Genomic DNA, 21,657 nt, shown 5'->3' on the forward strand with positions numbered 1-21,657 from the left:
TCCAAACCAGCTTATCTGGTGTTGTCAAAGGTTAAAGAGGTTTTTGACCTTTGTACTTCATGCTGACAGAGAAATTAGGGTTAATAGATTGTTGTGGAATGCCTTAATGAAAGATTATAGATAAACTACTAAAGGTTTGTGATCTAAGTTTTTTTTTTTTATGTTTTGAAAGAAGTCTCTTATGCTCACCAAGGCTGCATCCATTTTTATTAAATATACAGCATAAAATGCAAGTACATTTTTATTTAAAGATCCAGTCCGTAACTTTTGGGTTAAAAATTATCCAAAATAAATTTGAGCAAGTACATAACCAGCCAGTGTTCAAAATTATCTGTTTGCCTTAGCTCGACTCAAAACGATAAGCTGATAATGTTCTCTTACGAGAGATTCTCTCGTATTGCGTAAGTTGTTTACACTACGGGTAAAGTCATCTTTTCTTGAGATCTGAAGCCAAAAATTATCCTTCATTTTGTATTTTTTGTCAACGCAGTGTGGGGGACAGCAGACCATAGCAGGCTGTATGAGCGTGCTCAATGGGAGTGACTAGCGTATATAAAGAGGGGCTCAACAGGCTGAACTCTGATTTTCATCTCTTCAGCGAAACTCTTCGCATCACTTGATCTTGAAAAGCTGCCGCTGTCGAAACAAGTGACCAGCAATCTAAGGAAGAGTCTGAAGAGGCCGGCCGTCCTTGCCACCTTCAGCCATCCGTGCCTGCTATGCTATCCGGCAACAAAAGGGCCACAGGCCATTCTTGAGATTCGCCTTCGACGGTCAGGTATCATCAGAACACCGTCCTGTCGTTCGGCCTTTCTTTAGCACCCGTACTTGCACCCGTCTCTCTCTTAACTGGACAAAGAGCTCATTACTGCCCAGTCAGTCAGCCTCTTTTCTGGGTATAGAACTGGACTCTGTGGCAATGACGGCCCAGCTGTAGACACAGACATTTCAGAGGATGCTAGGTTGTATGGTATCAGCAGCAGAAACACTTCAGCTGGATCTACTGCGTATGTGTCCGCTGCAACGCTGGTTCAACGCTAGAGTGCCTCACCGAGCCTCGGTGTCCGGCGGCATTCTAATCAGAGTAACTCAGAGCTGTGTTTCAGCATTGAGACCCTGGCTAGCAGCCAACTGGTACCAGTGGGGAGTGACAATGGGAGCGACAATGGGAGCTGTCTCACACCGGCAGGTTATCTTGACGGACGCCGACTGGTGTTTGGCCTGTGGTCAGACCAGGAGAAATGCCTTCATATAAACTGTCTAGAGATAATAGCGGCCGAGAATGCGCTGAAGCACTTCCTCCCACACACACAGGGCCACCATGTACTAGTCCGCTCAGACAACATGTCCATGGTATCCTACATAAACCACCAAGGTGGTGTCAGATCCAGGAATCTCTCCAGACTGACGGAACAGCATCTCGTGTGGGCCCGTCGCTCATACCGGGCCATAAGAGAATGGTTCCTACACCCACAAACTGTCCAGTCACTATGGCACCTTTCCGGCATAGCAGAAGTCAACCTTTTTGGGTCAAAAGACAACACTCATTACCCGAGACTCTTCATGAAGAGCGAGGAAACATGCCTACCAAAAATACAGAGCTGGTGAGGCTGTCGCACGTAGCTTTGTGGCTGACCCCGGTGAGGAAAGATCTTCTCTCTCAAGCCGGTGGATCATTTTGGCATCAGCTGTGAATAACTGTAATTGCATTTATTGCAAAATTGCAATTATGAATTTATTTCTACTGGGATGGGAAAGCTGGATTTTTGGTAGCCATTAATCCAGTTTTCAGTGTCATGTGATCCTTTTAGAAATCATTCTAATTAAATAAAGCTGATTTGGCCTTCAAGAAACATTTCTTATGATGATTATTAATGTTGAAAACATTTGAATGGAAAGTTTAAAAGAAAAATATTTATTTAAAATAACATGTCTTTGCTGTCACTTTTGATTTACTGATTTACAAAAATTACTTTTGAACAGTACATACACACATGTTCGAGAGAGAGAGAGAGAGAGAGAGAGAGAGAGAGAGAGAGAGAGAGAGAGAGAGAGAGAGAGAGAGAGAGAGAGAGAGAGAGAGAGAGAGAGAGAGAGAGAGAGAGAGAGAGAGAGTCTAGTAGGAGTCTAGTTTTTAATGTCAAGACTGAGATCTGGTAGAGAGAGACACTGACTTGGATTAATGAGAGTAAAGAGCTTAAACTTTAAAGACTTTAAAGAGCTGCTGTTGAAGAAGAGCTGAGAGCTTTCCTTTATAATCTAAAACTATTTCCTGATAACAGAAAGGGTTGCATGCGCTAATATAAATAGAAGATTTTTACAAGGACAGCAAAGTTCTGTAAAGGTAAAGGGCAGTAATCAAATCAAGTAAAATACCACACATTTTTTTTTTTTTACAATTAATTATTAAAATCAAAATAATGGTTAGGTAGGGACACACACAAACACCAAACACACTGAAGACAAAAAAAAAACTAAATTCGAACATTGAAAATGTATTTCCATTTAAAGGGTTTAAAAATTCCAGATCAAGCTAACAGATAAGCTAACAGATATTCTGATAGTTTCTTGTTTTGTCTTTCCAATATTATTCCTTCCCCAAAATGAATCTAGTCTGACGTTAGTGACAGGCTGATTTTCAGAGTGGCTGAGATAAGAATATGAACCCATAAATCACAGACAACTGTAAACCCAAAAGTGTCAGTTAGCAATGACTAATTTAACCTCACAGGATGATCTAACACAAATAACTTGCTATTAAATATCTCTTCTCTTTAATAGCAGAAATGTACAGCAGTGAAACAATTACACTTTTGTCTGCTTATTGTGGACTGTATAAACTTCTCTACACAGACTAAATTGGAGTTACAATGCAAGTCCAAATGCAATTTTCTGACAACAGTGCCATCTACAGGCTAGCATTCTTCAAACATACATTTGCAGTAAATGTGTGCAAAAGCACACACATATCCTAAAAATCCAGCACACAAAAAAGCACCAATACAAAAATACATGAAACTCACCAAACTACATTGAATATGCAAATTTTAAAAAAGAAAAAAGGGGAAAAAAATGCATACATACAAAAAACAAAACAACAACAACAGTCCATTTGTCTCACTCCTCCCATCAGAGAGGAAAAAAATACAATATTGAGTCATAACATTCATGAAAGCACCTGAAGGGAAACTGCTCACTCCACGTAATGCTGCAGAACAAACTCACGGCTTCATTTAACAAAGACCCAGTCCTTTCACTTCACAGGGTGCGTGAGGAGAGTGGGTAGTCCCTATATCAGCACATACTATCATTACCCTCTTTTGTCTGACAGAGGAATGTCTTTTTCTCCTCTTTTTCTACCACTTTTGGAACTAAATAAAACGATGTGCTTTTTTTTTACTTCCAAACCTATCTCCTCACCTCTGTCCAAGCGTGCATTTGACCAAGGACAGGCTGGAGCCAGTTATTTGTTTAGCTCTCCAGTGGAGCCAGGCAGACAGAGAGGCCCAGCGGCTGTTCTTCTCATGATAAAGAGCCTTGAGAGAGCTGGAGGCCAACTCCCAGAGTTACGGTCACAGAAAGCTGCACTACCACACTTTATTCAAATTATAGTGCAGAATAAAAGTTAAACTGTTTAGTTCTTTGTGTTAGATAATTGTGTCTAAGTTCTTTGACCTTCAAAAAAATTCTAGTCAACCTTGTGAAAAGGGATGCGAGAAAAGATGAACATTTTTGAATTACTTCAGAGGACCATTTATGGGAATCAAATATTAGTCCTCAGCTTTCATATGAATATTATGGATCATTTAGACTAGTTAAACATATTGTAACTGTGTGTATATACTATATATATACACATGTGTGTGTGTATACACAAATACATGTATATATTAACTTGTCTTTAAGTGTATATTACAATACATAAACAGTTGATGCAACATAACATTAAAACATTTATAAAACCAGAAAATAAATGAATAATAAATTGAATTATATAGGCATAAACATTTAATACAAAATATTTTGCATATAAATCCATATAACATTAAAATAGTTTTTTTAATAGTTAAAGTGAAACACTTCAAAATACAACCAGACCACTATTTTTAATATCTTTACAATCTTGCTAAATAATAAATTAATTTAATATGTACATTAAATATAGTTACTGCTACAAATTATCAATTTATGAATGCACAGAATGCTTTGTTCCTACATGCTAATTCCAAATTAAGATTTACTTTTTCAAGACAAAAATAAATAAATAAATAAATTAGAAACCCAAAGAGCGTTCCTTGTTGACAGACTCTACAGGAATGTTTTAGACATGCAGTTACAAAGCAGGAAGAATTCCAACGCTAAACACACCTTGCCAGCCTTAATTAGAGCTGCGTTTAAAGGCTAAAGGGTTTTGTTTGGCTTAACCACTTGAGCTGGCTGGGCTATAATGGTGCTAATGAGAAAGGGCCCTTTCCAGGGGGCTGGGAAGAGAGGGGCTGGATTTTGCTGGGAAATGCATGGAATGGGCAAACCTTACTGCTTGGCATACATTGGACATTAAAAAAAAAAAAAAAAACAATTACCACCAGAAGGGGTTGGTATAAGGAACACATTTAATTTAACCATTTCAGAACCGTTGGCTTTAGTACAAGCATTCCACCAGGTTTTGAAATGCGTTAAAAATCAATTTTCCCAGTTTTCTACCAGTCCCAATGATCCTGAAGCCTCCACTGTTCCCCTGCGCGAAATCAGCACAACAAAGACCAAGAGCATCCCTGTGAAAGTTTGGGAAATCATTGATTTCAATCGAGTGAGCAACCGTAAAAGAGGCAACAATGTGTTTCAGGGAGGTTCTCCGATACGCTTTGTAAAACTCATCCTAATAGATGCCAACAACAGACGCAGGTGAAGGAAAGCAACGATTGGCTTAACCTCTGCTGCCAAATCAGCTTCCAGATTGAAAGAGACGCAGTAACAAATTAACATTAATGTGTCAAAGGATCTTGTTAGTGGCCTATTGCATTCCCTCTGAATTCATTTTCTAACCCTCATCCACTGTTTACGCACAGCCATCTGTTGAACGCTGACTGACCAGCTGTTTGAGTCTCAGAATCTCCACTACTCTAGTAGTCTTTTGTCTCCAGTTGTGTATAGGGTCCTGAGGGACTTCTGAGGTGACGCCATGTGACTAAAGATGACCATTAAATGGCTTCCTTCAGCCATTCATGATGATATTGAGCGAACCAATATGCCGATAGCTTATCAGCAGGAACCGAGAGATGCTCTTTAAGGTTGAATGACATGCGGACTATTCCCATGGCTAATTGATATTCTGTATAATGTTATCTGAAAATGAAAGACCAGATGAAGAAGCTTGGAGGGAAAAGAAATCAAGTAGAAACCTTATATTAATGATTCTGAACAGATCAAATGCAGTTTATGAAAAGTCTTATGTTAAAAAATAAGAAAAAAGAGATACCCAATTCATAGCTATTTGCTGTCTGAAATAGGTTAACAGATTTCGGTTGTTTACTGGCAGCAAGTGTGGGAGAGATGAAGATAAAGGTGTTGTCACAGTGAAGTGATTTGTCTCACCACACTGTCGAGGAAGAGAAACTGTGAGGATCCCATCTGGGTTATCCACTGCTAGATGCAGCCAGTTTGAGTAAACCCCCACATTTACACTCTGTAACTGCCATCCCACACACACACACACACACACTTTTCTACCCATCCCATTCTCCCCATGGGATCTGTCGGACTGTCAGAACACTAAAGCGTGCTCTGTAAAACCTCTCATGACTAGAATGACTGCGCTAGACACAATCTGCCAGTAAATATTTTAATAGCTTCCTGTATAGCAACTGAGGCGAGAGGCTAAACAATGGTAAGGGGTGCAAAAATACTAAGATTGGGCTTGCTTAGTCAATCAACAGTAAGATGATTTACTTTTATTCGGCAAGGTCATATTAATTCGACAGTAAAGACATTTACTATTTTACAAAAGATCTCTATGTTTTGCTGTTCTTTTAAACTTTATATTCAAAGAAACCTGAAAAAAAAGTTTCAGTTTCCACAAAAATATTAAGCACGACTAGTCTAATTTTTTTATGTATTTTTTTTTTTACATTTACATTTTTTGAACATTTACAATTAGGGCTGCCTAAAATAATTTTTTAGACATTTATTAAAATAATTAGTCAACAATGCAGACTCCTCATCTCTGCAGTAGTTGATGTGCCTATATGAACGTTTCAGATAACATAAACTGAAAATATTTGTTTTCCACATGAATTGGTTGATCGCTTGACATTTCAACCTTTCTATAGATATATTTATTATATCTATGAGGCAAGTGCACTATGACAAGTACACTTTTTTGCTCTCACGTTCACAGAGAACGAGATGGCAGAAAGTGCATCATGTTTGTTTTATTTTTCAAAGACACAATTCTTATTATTGTGAGCTTACACAAAAGTAGATCCCCTGTAAGCACAAAATACTTTAGCTGCCTTCCACACAATCACTTGGATATGCATAATACTAATAGTGCACATTTGTTTAGGTTAACATTAGAGCGAGTGGCTAAGTTGCCAAAGTACCAAATCAGAACTAAAATTAAACTCTATTATTAATAATTATTATTCACAATATCACTTTAGTACTGTATTTTAATCAAAGCCTTGTGAGCATAAGAGACTTTCTTTTCAAAAACAATAAAAATCTTACCAGACCAAAACATTTAAACAATAGTGTATACCAACAATTTTTTTATATCAACTGAGATTTACAAAGGCGGTGGTTTAGACTACAACACAATCATTAGTGAAATGGATAGCTGTGGACAGCAAAATAATCATTGACTAGATTAAGACCTTGTGTGTGTGCTGCTTTCCCTAGTTCTTTTGAAAGAGACGTTGTCTGTAAACGGACCCTTATGTGAGCTCAAACTGAAAGGTATAATGATTGTTGTGGTTGACAGCATGTCAGCTGCATCTAACCATTAACAAAATCCAGTATGTTCACAAAAGGTCTCTGTCTGAGGATTCACACACAAGCAACTAAAGTAAAAGTAAAAAAAAGTGAACGAAAAGAAAAAATGATGGGTGTTTATTTAAAGGTATATTTGTGGATACACCCTATCCAAAAACGTCTGGCACTTCCAGAAACAAAAGGAGAAAACCCACAGTTTTCAGAGCTTATGATCTGCAAATAAAGCATGCAGCAGGAAACCCCTTTAACATATGACAACAAGCATTGCCTGGAGAAAGAAAGAGATATTGAGATCAATAGGATGTCAACTGATCCTTTTAAAGAATGAAATTTAAAAAAAAAACACAAACACGGGCGTAGGAATGTAAAAACATACACGGATTGTAATTTAACTATCCCCTTAAGCTAAAGCTGATTTTGCACATGGACATGATAATGCCTGTTTAAGGGTTCTGATGTTCAAACATGTTGAATGGCGCTGACAGCTTTGACTAGTCATTTCAAACTTTTCAGAGTGCACACGTGCAGCTGATTAGAAATGTCCACACAAAGAGCAGAACATTTCATAAAGAAAACATGAAGACAAAGCAAACCTTCAACTTGTAACAAATCGGTAAATGTCTGTAAGAGCTTTCAGCAAAATGTTATTACACCAAGAATAGAGAGAGATTAAAGACTTTTATTAGTCCATCTGAACATCGATTTCAGTCTTCTCAACAAGCATTATTTTCCATTATTACATGGCTCATGGCTGGAAAATTGCTTCAAATTTCTTAAAAGTAACACAAAATATTCATCTGAAACAATAGGACTTGAGCTGAGCTCCTTGGGACCATTTGCCCCTCCTGGCTGATATTGTTTTTTTGTTTGTTTATGGTGTGAGGGGTCAAAGGGTCATAAGGTTATGACAATACTAGCACACCCTCCTGCAGATAATGCGCTGTATTGTGTGGAGATCACTGGAGCTCTGCTCTCAGCAGGAAGTTGAGAGCTGTGATAAGTGAGTTCTGGAGGAGAACAGATAGTGCCTTTGTGACACTGTGGGTCACTGTATGCTCACATCAAAGCAGGAATCCCACATCCAGAAATCCCATCCCATCCCAGACCGTCCCTGCATTACAAGAGCTCTGAGAACTGGAGGAACTCATGAGAAAACTAATATGTGAGAAGATGTGAAAATTCTAAAAATGTGTGTGAATCAAACATATTTAGATATATCGAAATCGTCTTCAATTGCAGTTTCCTGTATATCTAAATATGTTTAAATCTTCACAGTGAAGAATAACACTTCCGAAATCTCTGTGTAAACAATGAGTAACGTACACGCGCAAGAGATTACTTCCGGCGCATGCGCAGACCGAAGCGCCGTTGCCTTCAGATCAGTTGGACATGGCTGTGGAGGTAAAAACGATATAAATACTGTTCGTTTTTTCACACAAACCGCTCGTTTCATGTCTTAGGCCATCAATGTGTACTTACATTTATGAGTCATTTAATCGTGTTTAATTTGGACTTCTCTGTGCATGCTCTTTGAGGTGGACCCCCTAAACCTGCATTATATGACTGATAGACAACAATAGTTGGACCGAAAAATATCAAAATTGAAAATACTGTGGAAACAAAGACACCTACATCTTGGATGCCCTTGAGGTAAGCTAAAACATATCAAAAAATAATTTCAAAGTGAACTATCCCTTTAATGAAGCTTAGACTTAATTGTGGCCACATAGACCTGGAAGCAAGGTTTAATTGTAGCACAGCCACAGTAACCACCATTGTTAGTGCACTGCATGATATTTTGTTCTTAAGAACAACATCCCCTCCAAAGCTGGACCAAGATTACTCTCTGTGACATAGAGAGGCTTGACACACAGTCAATTGTACAGCCAGAACAGATGACGGACCACACTGAAGGCTTTAATCAGTATAGCTCCCAATGGAGTAATTACCTTTGACAGTGACCAGTATGGTGAGAGTGCCTCACACACGGCAATAGGCTACTCTAGTGAAAGAAGACATTTATTCTCTTTCTGGTGTACAAGATGCCTGGGTTCATAGACATGGCACCCCAAGTGGACTGATCTTACAGGACACAGCTTGGATCATGACCTTGACACAAGAGGAATGCCTGGGAATGAGCTCAGAAATTGCAAGCATGGCTTAACGAATCATTGAGCAGTGAGCACTGATCAAATTAGGAGAAGCATTGTCTATCGACCGCAAAGCTGACTCCAGGGACCCTCCTCTCACTGTGGACATGTGGAAGAGTCTGTAAATAGACCCCTCAATAGGGGTCCTGTCACATAGCCACACAAACACATAAAGTTTGGTTTTGGAGCAGTACCCTAGTGAAAAATAAATATATTAAAATGTATTTGACAAATTTACAAATACATTTACATGCATGTACTTAATATAAATACCCTGCAATTGTTCTTTTGGTATACTACATTCTTTAGGCCTACTTAAAGTTTTTTTCAGCAATTTTTTTTTTTTTTTTTGACTTAATGCACTTCTGTTATCCGGAAGTAGTGCTATGGTCCAACTAAAGATATACCTAAAGGGATAGTTCACCCCAAAATGAAAATTCTGTCAGTAATTACTCACCCTCATGCATGTTGTTCCAACCCCGTAAGACTTTTGTTCATCTTCGGTACACAAATGAAGATATTTTTGATTAAATCTGAGAGCTGGATCACTCCTCCATAGGCTTCTAAGGATCGAAACTTGCCGGCCCAGACATTGTTAATATAATCCAAGTGACTACAGTGGCTCAATCTTAAGTTTATCAAGCGGCGAGAATACTTTGTGCGCAAAAACTTTATTCAACTATTCATTTCCATCTCTGTGGAGTTCGAGATAGTTCACGTAGTAGAACTGCGCAACGGTTCTGTGATGTACTTCACACGTAGGCTCACTATTGGCTGACGCTGGTCATGTGTGTGATACGTGTGATGTACAAGCAGAAGCGCTGCGCAGTTACAAACTTGAGATTGATCCACTGTAGTCACTTGGACTACTTTAACGATGTCTTTAAGAACTTTTCAGGGCCGATAAATTTCCATCCCATAGAAACCTATGGAGGAGTAATCCAGCTCTTAGATTCAACCTATCTTAATTTGTGTTCCGAAAATGAACGAAAGTCTTACGCGGTTGGAACAAGATGAGAGTGAGTAATTGACAATTTTAATTTTGGGGTGAACTAAGCCTTTAAAGTATATATGATTGTGCTAAACTATTGCAAGTATACTTTAGATACACTTTAAATATCTTGCACTGATAGAGAGTCCTTACTAAGAGTCATATTAAAACACATTTTATGATTAATATTAAGACATTTGCATTGTGCAATAAAGAAGTTTAATGTTAATTTTAGAAGTTTAAGTTTAAATTTAAGTCCCAAGTTTAATTATAATATTTTTATCGATAAGTCCAAAGGGATGTCAGTAAATATGTTAATTGGTTTGTGCTATACTTTGTATGAAATAAATGTATTTTTTAACTAGAGTAGTTAGAGGAACTTGCAGATAATCTGGAATTACTGTGAGGGGGAATAATGGATTTTAAGAGGGAAAAAAATAAGGATAAGATGCAAGATTCTTAAAGTCTGTTACTGCAGTTTTAAGGGGCTTACGGTGGATTATCAAAGATCACTTCACAAGTAGGATAAAGCTTTGAGAATCTTATAAAGTAAATATAAAAAGCTCAATATATATTTCATTCAAAGCTACTGAATCCTTTCAAACATGACCAGTTCTCTGTTGCTTTGAGAGATCTGACACACTTGTCTGCCAAGGCCTGAGGTTAAGGAATTTTTAATTAAGTCATCACAACACAAGCCCCTGGAAAAGTGTTACACAGTCCAAACACAGCATATGGCAGCAAAAAAGTCAAGTATCTGTGCCTCAGAAGATAAAAGTGGTGTTTATCTGATTGTCTTAACTAAATGTGGTAACATGTTTCGAATTTGTCTTTTACATTTTGTTTTTACACTTACTATACTAAACAAAGCGGCAATACACATGTATCATATGATTGGTAAATAAATGAAAAGTCATGTAGGAGAGTTAGAATGCCTTACATAACTTATCATGGGCTAACGTTATTTGTTTTGGCAAGTGATTTTGCACTGTAAAAGAAAAACTAAATATATATATATATATATATATATATATATATAATCACAACATTTTTTCTTTTGTCAAATCAACTTAAATCATTTATGTAGTTCAGATAACATAATATTTTGAGTTACTGGTGAGTAAATCAATCTCCTCAACTCATTTTTCCATTTCAATGAACTTAAAATTTTAAGCCAACCAGGTTACTTAATTTTTTAAGTTAAACCAACAATATTTTTTACAGTGTAGACATTTACTTTCCCTATAACAACAAAGGACCCAGCTAAAACGTTTAGGTTTGCCCAGCCACTCTCATGATTTTTGGATGTTCTAGCAAGGGAAAACACTTTACACAGTGCAGTAAGCATATAAAAATACATAAATAGCAAACCATCTTTTGAGAGGATTGTGAAATCTCCACATTTACATCCATGTCCATTTGCGAATGCACTCTCGTAATGTCACGATTGCACCAACTAGGAATTGCAACTTTACTGTGTTGTGTTGTTACACCCATTATAGTTTAAATCGCCTCACCTGTTAAATTATTATAATAACCTAATATAAAACTGATTGATTGTATAGATTATGTAATGTGTAAATAGACTTTACATGAGGATTGTGAAAGTTGCTCTCATCCCTTAACGCAGTGGTCATATACTTAAGTCGTATATCACCAATGTGTCAAAATGTAAAATATTTAAATGGGTTGGTAACTTGTGATTGCTACCTGCCACTTGGGTTTATTTTACATGTACTTTGACATATGAAAGCCAAAACTACAAACCATAAAAGTTATTTAAAGATTTTTTCCATAGAATTTCTAAAATAAAAACAGACATACCCTCATTAATATTTTTCAGCTAAAGGTTGTGTTGCCTTGCAGGTGTTCATTTCAATAAGCAAAGCAGGTGGTTAGATCCTGCTCGGCCATTTGAACAAATGCACACAACTTTGTGATTTTTCTTTCACTACACATTAACTTGTTTGATTTTTTTTTTCCTCAAAAGCATGAAGGGGAGGATGAAAAGACATATTAGAAGGTTGAATCCATATGGAAATTTGGTTACCTAGGTGAACCTGCCCCTATTAGTGAAAACAGAAACCTGAGAGGACTATTATGAACTGGGCTTTGCTTTAGCTCGGCACAAAGCTAAGAGAGGCCAGGCACTGAATCCCACACAGACAGCCTGGTTATTTCAGATTAAAATCAAGCAGAAACGTGACAGTAGCAAATTCGGTTTTAAGTAAGGTAAATATGGTGGGACAAAAATTGGCAAGAGAGACACTTTCAGGTTAGGTAAGCATGTTGTTATCAATTTAGCTAAGTAAAAACATTAGCAGGCTGTTCTTGTGGTTTTTAAATCACACAGAGAGTATTTGTACATGTGTTATCAATAGAAGCTAAAGTTTAGCAACATAAAGCATGTCTGAACATAAAGAGCTCAACATAAGGAACAAGCTTGTGACAGCATGCTTGTTCTGGTAAGGATCACTGCGGAATCATGTCAATTGATAAATGTTATTTATTAACGGTGTTCACAACAATCTATATTATTACAACTCTCTATATGATTCAAATGAAAGAAAGTTAAATGTTTTGCTGAAAAATGCACAATACAAAATCTTCCACCCTATAAAGCATTATTAACAATGACTTGGAACAAATATAGTGCAATTTAATGGAAAACTATGCGAGTGGTAATGTGGATTTTGAACAGCCTTCACTGTAAAAAAAATATTTTCAAGATTTGCTATCACAACATATTTCTTTTCTCAAATCAACTTTATAATAATTTATTTAGTTGAGAACTTATTATTTTGAGTTTCTGATGGTTGAATTAATCTACTTCATCGTATTAACTCACTTTTTCCAGTTCAATCAACTTAAAATTAAGGCAACCCAGGTTACTTACTTCTTTAAGTTAAACCAACAATATTTTTTTTACAGTTTAGTAATCACAACATTTTTTCTTTTGTCAAATCAACTTAAATAATTTATTTAGTTCAGATAGCATATAATTTTGAGTTTCTGATGGTTAAATTAATCCCCTTCATTGTATTAACTCACTTTCCAGTTAAATGAACTTAAAATTAAGGCAACCAGGTTATTTACTTTTTTAAGTTAAACCATCAATATTTTTTTTACAGTGTTGGAATCGTAGCTAATCACCACCACAGACAGACAGCAAGCGGCGCTGCCAGCGTGTGTACACTCAAATAAAATAATGTGTTCGAATTAAAGATGTGGTATGAGACCTTGTTTAGAGTGACAGTTTGGCTATTGAAGACAAGCCAAAACAAAGGCATCTTTCCCCTTCTCAACACCAATATCAAAGAAAAAAAAATCTATAAATGCAGCCAAAGCCAAATTATGCGAAACAGAAATTATTTATTAATTGTTTAGCCGGGTCGCAATCGGAGTCATTCGATAGTTTGTCATCTCACAGTGCCATAGGCTGAAGCTATGCAGTCGGTCCCAGAAACAAATGATTCATTCACCACTCGAGTCTTCGGTCTGAGTCGTTCATTCATCACAAGTTATAGAAAATAACCACGTATGCAATTTTTTTGAGACTGGAAACATATCATAAAACTTTAAGAGTAAAATATTACTATGGAAATTATTACTAATTTTTCTGCATTCAACATCATCACATCACGTGACGTGACAAGATAACGAACGACTCGGAACCAAAGACTCGAGAGTTGAACTTATAATTTTAATTTCCAGTACAGAAACTTTTGCACATGCATGAGCAACACAAAATGAACGAACCACTCTCTGAGACAACTTGTTCCCGAGTCATATTAAAGATTCGTTCAAAATGAATGAATCGTTCATATAGATGATGAATTTAGATGATGAAAAATATTAATGAGGGTATGTCTGTTTTTATTTTAGAAAATGAATGAATCGTTCATGAATGAACATTCATGAATGAATAGATGAAAATGAATGAATCGTTCATGATCAACCTTTCACTAACAGGCACTTAAAGCACACAAAAAACAGAGATGCTAATGCTAACCAACTACTGAATACATCTTTAAAAATGTAAAGTTCTGAAAGGCTTTTATTCTGTACGACAAACACAAATTACTGGAAGGATGTTACACAATACCTGTTCTTGAATATATTTCACAAATTGCCCCTTGGGGACAAATAAAGTGTTTTGAAATTGAAAAATTGAAATTGAAATTAAACCCTCCATATCATCCTGTCTTTATTCTTAAAAGTTGCTTTCAAACAAACCATCTGCATGTTACCATTGGACAGCTAAAGGTATTGTGTAGGACATTGGCCTAGCTGACATTGATGGGGTAACTCAAGCAGTTTGACAGGCTGAGGTAGACGCCTTCATCTGAAACCTGAGATCAGTGGTCAGTCAACCAAGCTCTCTGTAGGTTGTCAGTTTGCCACAACACATACAGTCAAATGTGGGCTCTTAAATCCACGCATACACACACAGCCTAAATAATGGCCTATTTGATACATTGGAGGTCAATAATACCTGGAGAAACTTTTACCATTCCCATTCATATCAATGGTAGCTGCTCAGCTGATTCAATTTGAACTCTGGCATCTTTGCTCCAGGGCCTCCAGTACTAATAAACTAAATCTATCGATCACCAGCTATTTGTATTTTGTCAGAATATAAAACTAAAGCTGTGAGGGGTAGAGTTAGTGCACTCAATGGATTATATGGTTGTTTAACAACCTACCATTTGTTCAACTGACAAAACATCTTTCCGAATAAAACTTTCAGTAGACGAAAACTCTATAAAAGTTGTAAGTTGTAAAAATGAAGTGATCTCCAGAACCTTTAAATAGTGTGCACCATTATAAAGACTCAATGTTTATCCCTTACAGCTTTGTTTTCACCCGTGTTAAATTCAATATGGCATCTAACCTGACTAAGGTCTATAGTCACAAAAGACAATGCAGCTACTTCATGACTAGGGTTAAAATGTATAAAGAAAGATCTCAAACAAGGCAGATTTGTATAAATGTTGGGCACTCAACTGAGCAAAGTTGCACGCTCCTCAGACCTGCCTGTTCCTGCCCCAAACCTTCAGCTCATTATTCATCAACGCTACCCTACACTGCATTCCATTGAGCGCTGAACTTTAGAAGTCAGTGTAGGGAACATTGGAGGGTTCATTCCCTGAATATCTTTTCCTCACTTCAATCAGACCTGCTGGAATCTTGCTATAAAATGTTTATGGCGAATGATCGACTCAATTGCTGAATTCAGAACCACATACTACTCATCCTACCATTTTTAGGATATCTTTATATGGCAGGAATAGTAAGAGTATGATATTGCTCCAGTCTACATGATCTCCATCATGAGCAGCCATCAAAACAACCAATTAGAGAAGGTATCATCCAGCACAAGAGTTCCCAGGGAGGCATTCTTTCCAGTGTAGATCTGATGGCACAAATTCAAATTTACAATGCCACTATCTGACCTGTATGGGCTACAAACCTGATTGAATTTTTTTCTCGAGTTGCAATGCAATTGTGGCTTAGGTTTGTGCAGCATGTTTACTATGTTAGGCCGTGTGTCCACCAAAGCTTTTTTCCACGCGCCTGGCGTATGTTTTCAATTGTTTTCAATGGGAGCACCGCGTTTTTTAAACGCCATGAGCGTACCGAGGCGCTGAGCGTTTTTTTTCCACGCTGAAGCGCCGAACGCCCGGCGTTTTTACTGGTCGCTGGGAGTTGAAAAATGTTCAACTTTGGATAAAACCGTCACGTTTACCCAGCCGTCCAATCACAGTGGAGGAGGGGCGGGACTAATACCACACTGACCAACTGTCAACATTCAAACTGCTGCGGATATTCTGTATTATAGCAACGAAACGTCTCAATGGAAAAAATGCAGCGTTGCCAAAACGCTCTCAAGCGCCCAATGCACGGCATCTTCAGCAGAACGTGTTCAGCTGGCTAAAAACGCTTTGGTGGACACATGGCTTTAGTGTTGGAATATACTGCCCAACTTTTAAAATCTGAACATATTTTTAAACACTATGCATCATATTCGTGTCGACTTTTTAAATGGTTATAGACAAAAACTGGGCATCATACACTTAGTGACTACTATTAAATACACTACCATACTTTTAAGTCATTCCAAACACAACAAACTCAACCAGGAACATGCACCTTGTTTTTAGGAGATGGATGCCAAATGGAAACAATATGCTTTCTGAAATTTGCTCAAAAGGTTTTATATCTTCAGTCTGAATGGAATCAAAGCCTGAAGCTTAAAAAAAAAAAACAGAGTCTGAACCCGTCATTCACTACGGCCTGGTTTCACAGACAAGGCTTAGATTAAGCTAGGATTAGGCCATAGTTTAATTAGGACATTTAAGTAGCTTTTATATTGCTGGTGTGCATCTTGAGACAAAACAATGCCACTGACATTGTTTGTCTTTTAAAATTGCTTTGTCAGAGCAAGTTGCTTTCAGTGAGAACAGCTCAAACATGCATTTTAGTCTGGGACTAGTAAGACTTAAGCCTTGTCTGTGAAAGTGGGGGTAAGTGTTTTCTGTGAAATCTGTAAACTCGTCTCAGCCTGCCCAACATCTGCTGGCTCTTTCTTTCAGCAACTGCCGTTGACTTGTCCAGACTGTAAATCGGGGCAAAAATGTGTGCATAAGTCGTGCAGAGAATTCCAGCCTTTGAACATACTGCAATCAGACACAAGTGATGCTTGGTATACATTTCAACAGACAGATGAAGACTGTACTTGTGCATGTCAACATATTATGGAAAGCAAGTCAACTGTGGCTCAGTCTGATAGAAAACAGTCATTTGACTTATGTTAACTTCACTGTCAAATGGCACAGTTATGTAAAGACTCAGAGTAAACCATATTTACAAAAATGAATGTCACTTGCAAATGTGGGTGTGCCATACGTCACAAAGAACAAAAAGACCTCTGTGAAAACACTGAAACATTGAGAATGTAGGAGTTTTTCTTCTGCATTCACTAATCCCAGCTGCATCTTTTCTCTCGTCACCTGACAAGATCTTCACGCTGCTACAATCTATCTACCTTCATTTTGATGAAAAATGCCTGATGGAAAGTGAAGATAAGTCATGGAGAAGAGCCAAACAGAGAAACCTCTTAGACATACCTAAGATGGAACAACTGAGTGATGTAGTTATCACTTTTTAAAATTGATAGTGATGTCACCAATTACATGCATGATGAAATAAATAATATAGAACCCCATTTGTCCCGTTCTGACATTTTAAAAAAGGAATTTAATTATACAACCTGGATTACATACTGTGGACATCTTCTATGAAATGAAAATATTTTATATGGGAAACAAACTTTAAACTTGAAGATGGAAAACAGGCAACGTTACATGTTCAACATGTAAACATGAACCAGTAGATGGATGAGTAACGCACTTCTCAACCTCCTATTCTAAGAAATCAATCCAAACCTCTAAAACAGACTAGAATAAAGTCACTGTGTTACAGGGAGCCACATAGTCTCAGGACAATGACCTTAAAGTGCTGAGAGCTCTCTGGGATGCAGGAAACCTGATCCGTTGTTTCTCTATTTTACTGGAATGTTTCAAGACGTCAAATGACCAGGTGTTCCTCTTAATCCAGTGTTTTGGACTGTGTATCAGAATGCAGCCATTCAATTGGTCCATTCTGGGTTACAAAGAAAATATTTTATGATTGTACAAAGCACTTTAAGTCTGTGAACCAAAGCTAGCCACATAGAGACAACCAACAATAACAAGCAATTCAAGTCACACAGGTTTGATACATCACAAAGGCTTTTTTTCTGCATTTTGCGCATCTAATTAAAAACCTTTACTAATTTCTCTCTCATTAGCAAAGGGAAAAGCCTGAAAGCAATGCACTGATCCAACTGACCAAAGAAAGCTATATTCCGGGAGGTTTTGAGAAGCCCTTAAGTTACGGGGATGCTCGAGGCAAAGCTGTGAACACAAAACTACAAAAAGCAAAGCAATACCCCATAAAACTGCCTCCATTTTACTTTTGTTGTAAATATTGCAATCATTAAATGAATGAGGAAATAACAAGAGGAAGTTCCCACCGGACTTTGATCTAGATAATTAATTTCTAATTAATATCTAAACACGAACGTCTAGACAGCATCCTCAGCAAAAAGTCATACTGGAGTGTCTTGAATACGGTCAAACAAGCCAATATGGTTCCTGATTGGATATGACCAGTTAACAACAACAAAAGGCCTGGACCTCCTGCCTCTTGATTTTAATTGCCTTGTACCCGAGACTATTCCTCAAATATAACCCTCCTTGAGGCTAGCAGGACAAAAAAAAGGCTGATTTTTTATTAGAAAAGGCTTTAACTGGAGGTAAATTTACTGCTTATGGTGGAAATGACTTATTATGAACATCCTGTTCCACCAAGAGAATGAACAAACATGAAGTTGATCAAATGCAGATGATTAAATCACTGCATGGAAATAAAGGTCACTACATTCTGAGTGCAAACAACTGGAACAATTTCCCACTGGGAAGTCATTAAAAAAAATGACGTGTTTCACTTTAAAGAGATAGAAAACAGCATTTACTCTTAAAGAAGGATTACTGGAGCATGGTTTACTATATCAAATTATAAACCTTATTTTGCTGTACCATTTGAATGAGTAACTGAAATTGATAACCGCCCCAAATTATGAGTGATGACTAATTTAAACACAGGATTGTATTTCTGTCTGCATATTGTTAAACAATATAAATAAGTTAAATTATGACGACAAATAACTAAGTGAGTGAATTTCAAGACTTGCCTACACTATACAGTTCAAAAGTTTGGGGTGATATATATACTTTTTTTATTTTAAACAAATAAATAAATGTATTTAGAAAGTGTGCTTTAAATTAATCAGAAAGTGACAAGACATTTTTCTAAGCTTATAAAATATTTATATTTCAAGTAATTATTTTGAACTATCTATTCATCAAAGAATCCTGAAAAAAATGTATCAGTTTTCACAATATTAAGCAGCACAATTGTTTTCAATAGGGCTGTCAAATGATTAATCGCGATTAATCGTATATCCAAAATAAAAGTCTGTGTTTACATAATATATGTGGGTGCACTGTGTATAATTATTTTGTGATATACATGTAAATACACACACATGCATATATATTTAAGAAAACAATATGATTTATATATAAAATATTTATATATAATATAAATTATATATAAATCTATATACAGAATATACATAAACGTAAACTAATTACATTTTAAAATATATTAATTAAAAAAAAAGTTTATTTAAATTGTAATAATTTTTCACAATATTACGTTTGGTCAAATAGATTTTTAGAACGACAGTATATATTGACCAGGAGCAAGTAATGAAAGAATTAAGAACTAACCTATAACCTTTTTTTTAAGAACTAACTTTATATACAACAAATAAAGCAGAAGCGGTGTTAAAACAAGCCTAAAAAGACATGGTAACCCATCCACATAGTGTGCGATTCTAGAGATGTTTGGTAGGCTTGGAGGGAGGGTAAAGGGGGTAGATTAGAATTGCAAACAATTCTAACCAAGCAGCAAAGTGGAAGTAATTTCCTCTGTATAAACAGGCAGCAGTGTGGATTTTACAGCCTGAGAGAGAGAGAGAGAGAGAGAGGGGTGACAGTTCCCTTCACCATGAACTGAGCTTTGATCCCAATGTGGAAAGCTTCCTCAGCAAGGTGCAAATTGAGGAGGCTTCTGCCATATGCCCACAAAGGCCTTTTAAAACCTGCCTTGATTTCCTTATTTTCTGCAAAAGGCGATATTTTGAAGAACGTCTAAACACCATTTTTGTTTGTAACACAAAAGAAAGTAGGTAACACAGGTTTGGATAGGCATAAGGGCGAATAAATGATTTGTTAATCCATCTATCCTTTTTAACTGTAGTTGTAGCCATTTTATTTTGTAAGTAGTAATCAGAAACCAAGCCTACTGTTGCTAACAAATGCAAGATGGTACAAAAAAAAACCAAATAGAACAGGATAAATATTTAATGAGGGACACAATGTGCATTCAGAACATCCTATTGTTTTCAAATGAACAGGAACATGTATGTGTTCACATGGGTAGAAAGTAAAATTCACATTCAAAACATTGCCACCCATGAACAGCACCCGGCTTCAAAGAAAAGATCTATAGCCATCTTGCTTTTAACAATGAGAATCCCTCTGGAAAGCAAGCATAAAGGCAGACAGGGATCTCGCATTCTTTAATATGGTCTTTCATTATGTCATTGGTGAAAGGAGGCTTTAGAAGACTTTCATCTTGAAACAGTTCCCTCTTTAAACAACTGGGACTACCTCCAAAAGATGTCTCGGCATCACAAAGCCTTCTTCCATTCATAGTCTCGGAGCAGAACAGAACAGTTCACACCCTGTGGATCTGCCGATTTTCCTCTGGATTGGCCCCTTACAAAATATACTATCACAAGTTTAATGTGGTCTAAGAGGTCACAGACTTCTTGAGGAGTGCAACTGGAATAAGAGAGAGACTCAATCCAACAAAGAAGAATTTAAAAATTGTCTGCTGTTGAAATGATGGGTGAATGCATCCAGTAAATGATATTTGAAAGGGGAAAGGGCTCCCTTGTTTCAGATAAACGCCAAACAGAGGTTTCATTTTTGATGGTGATAATATTTGTAGGTCGCTGACAATCCTTTTCACTAGGGCATAATAATGTCTTTGTGAGAGTCTCTTGCAGACTGTATATGGCAACGATGCCAAGCTGGAAGAATGAGCATGCCAACACAGCACACACAACGAACTGTCAATACAACTAGACAGTGTATTTCAGGACTAAAAGTCCTCTCTTGGACCTTTATGAAAAGCTGTCCTATTAGAAGACCCTGGTTATTTATTTTAAAGCATAAATAGTTAGTGAGTTTTCCTTATTTAGGGCATGTCATGTTGTTTAGTAAATCCCATTATGTTAGCGTCACGTGAGTAACCCTGATGGAGTTTTATCTTTGTTTGTATGACGCGATGCACTGTCTCGTCTTGGTTTGTGTATAGTCCCGGTTTATTGTCGCGTAACATCAAGTAGCCCATTATGGTGGTAGTATCTTTTAAGGTGCAAAGCATTTTGGTTGTACAACTACATTTTCCTGGATAAGAACTGATATGACAATAAATTCAGTAGTGAAAAAAATGATAAGAATTTCAGTAAATGGCTACCACAAACCACTACCAAGCAGCTTTAAGACATCAGTAGTGAGGTTATCAAGAAAATCAGTTCAAACTTCCTGAAATCTGCACAGGAAAGGCAATCATCATAATTACTTCCTGTCAAGTGACCTGAGGACTGCATCTGAAGATTTTTGAAATTTGCTGGACATGAATACAGGGAAATTCATTTAATAGGGGAGACCAGGGAAGGTAGAAACAATCACTTTAACCAAATTGTCAAATGTTTGTGTGTTCTATTTGAGTGACACAAATCATCTGGCCATATACGTGTAGTAGGCCTAGCCTAACACCAGC

At 37.0% G+C, this 21,657-nt stretch overlaps 1 protein-coding gene across 2 annotated transcripts in view; it reads right to left on the reverse strand.

The window, feature by feature from the left end:
* The window catches only part of kank1a (KN motif and ankyrin repeat domains 1a), a 59,058-nt gene that overhangs the window by 36,504 nt on the left and 897 nt on the right, over nt 1–21,657 (reverse strand). The gene's annotated exons all lie outside the window — the stretch shown is intronic.

Source organism: Pimephales promelas, chromosome 4, assembly GCF_988280905.1.
Source record: "Pimephales promelas chromosome 4, fPimPro1.hap1.1, whole genome shotgun sequence".
NCBI lineage: Eukaryota > Metazoa > Chordata > Actinopteri > Cypriniformes > Leuciscidae > Pimephales > Pimephales promelas.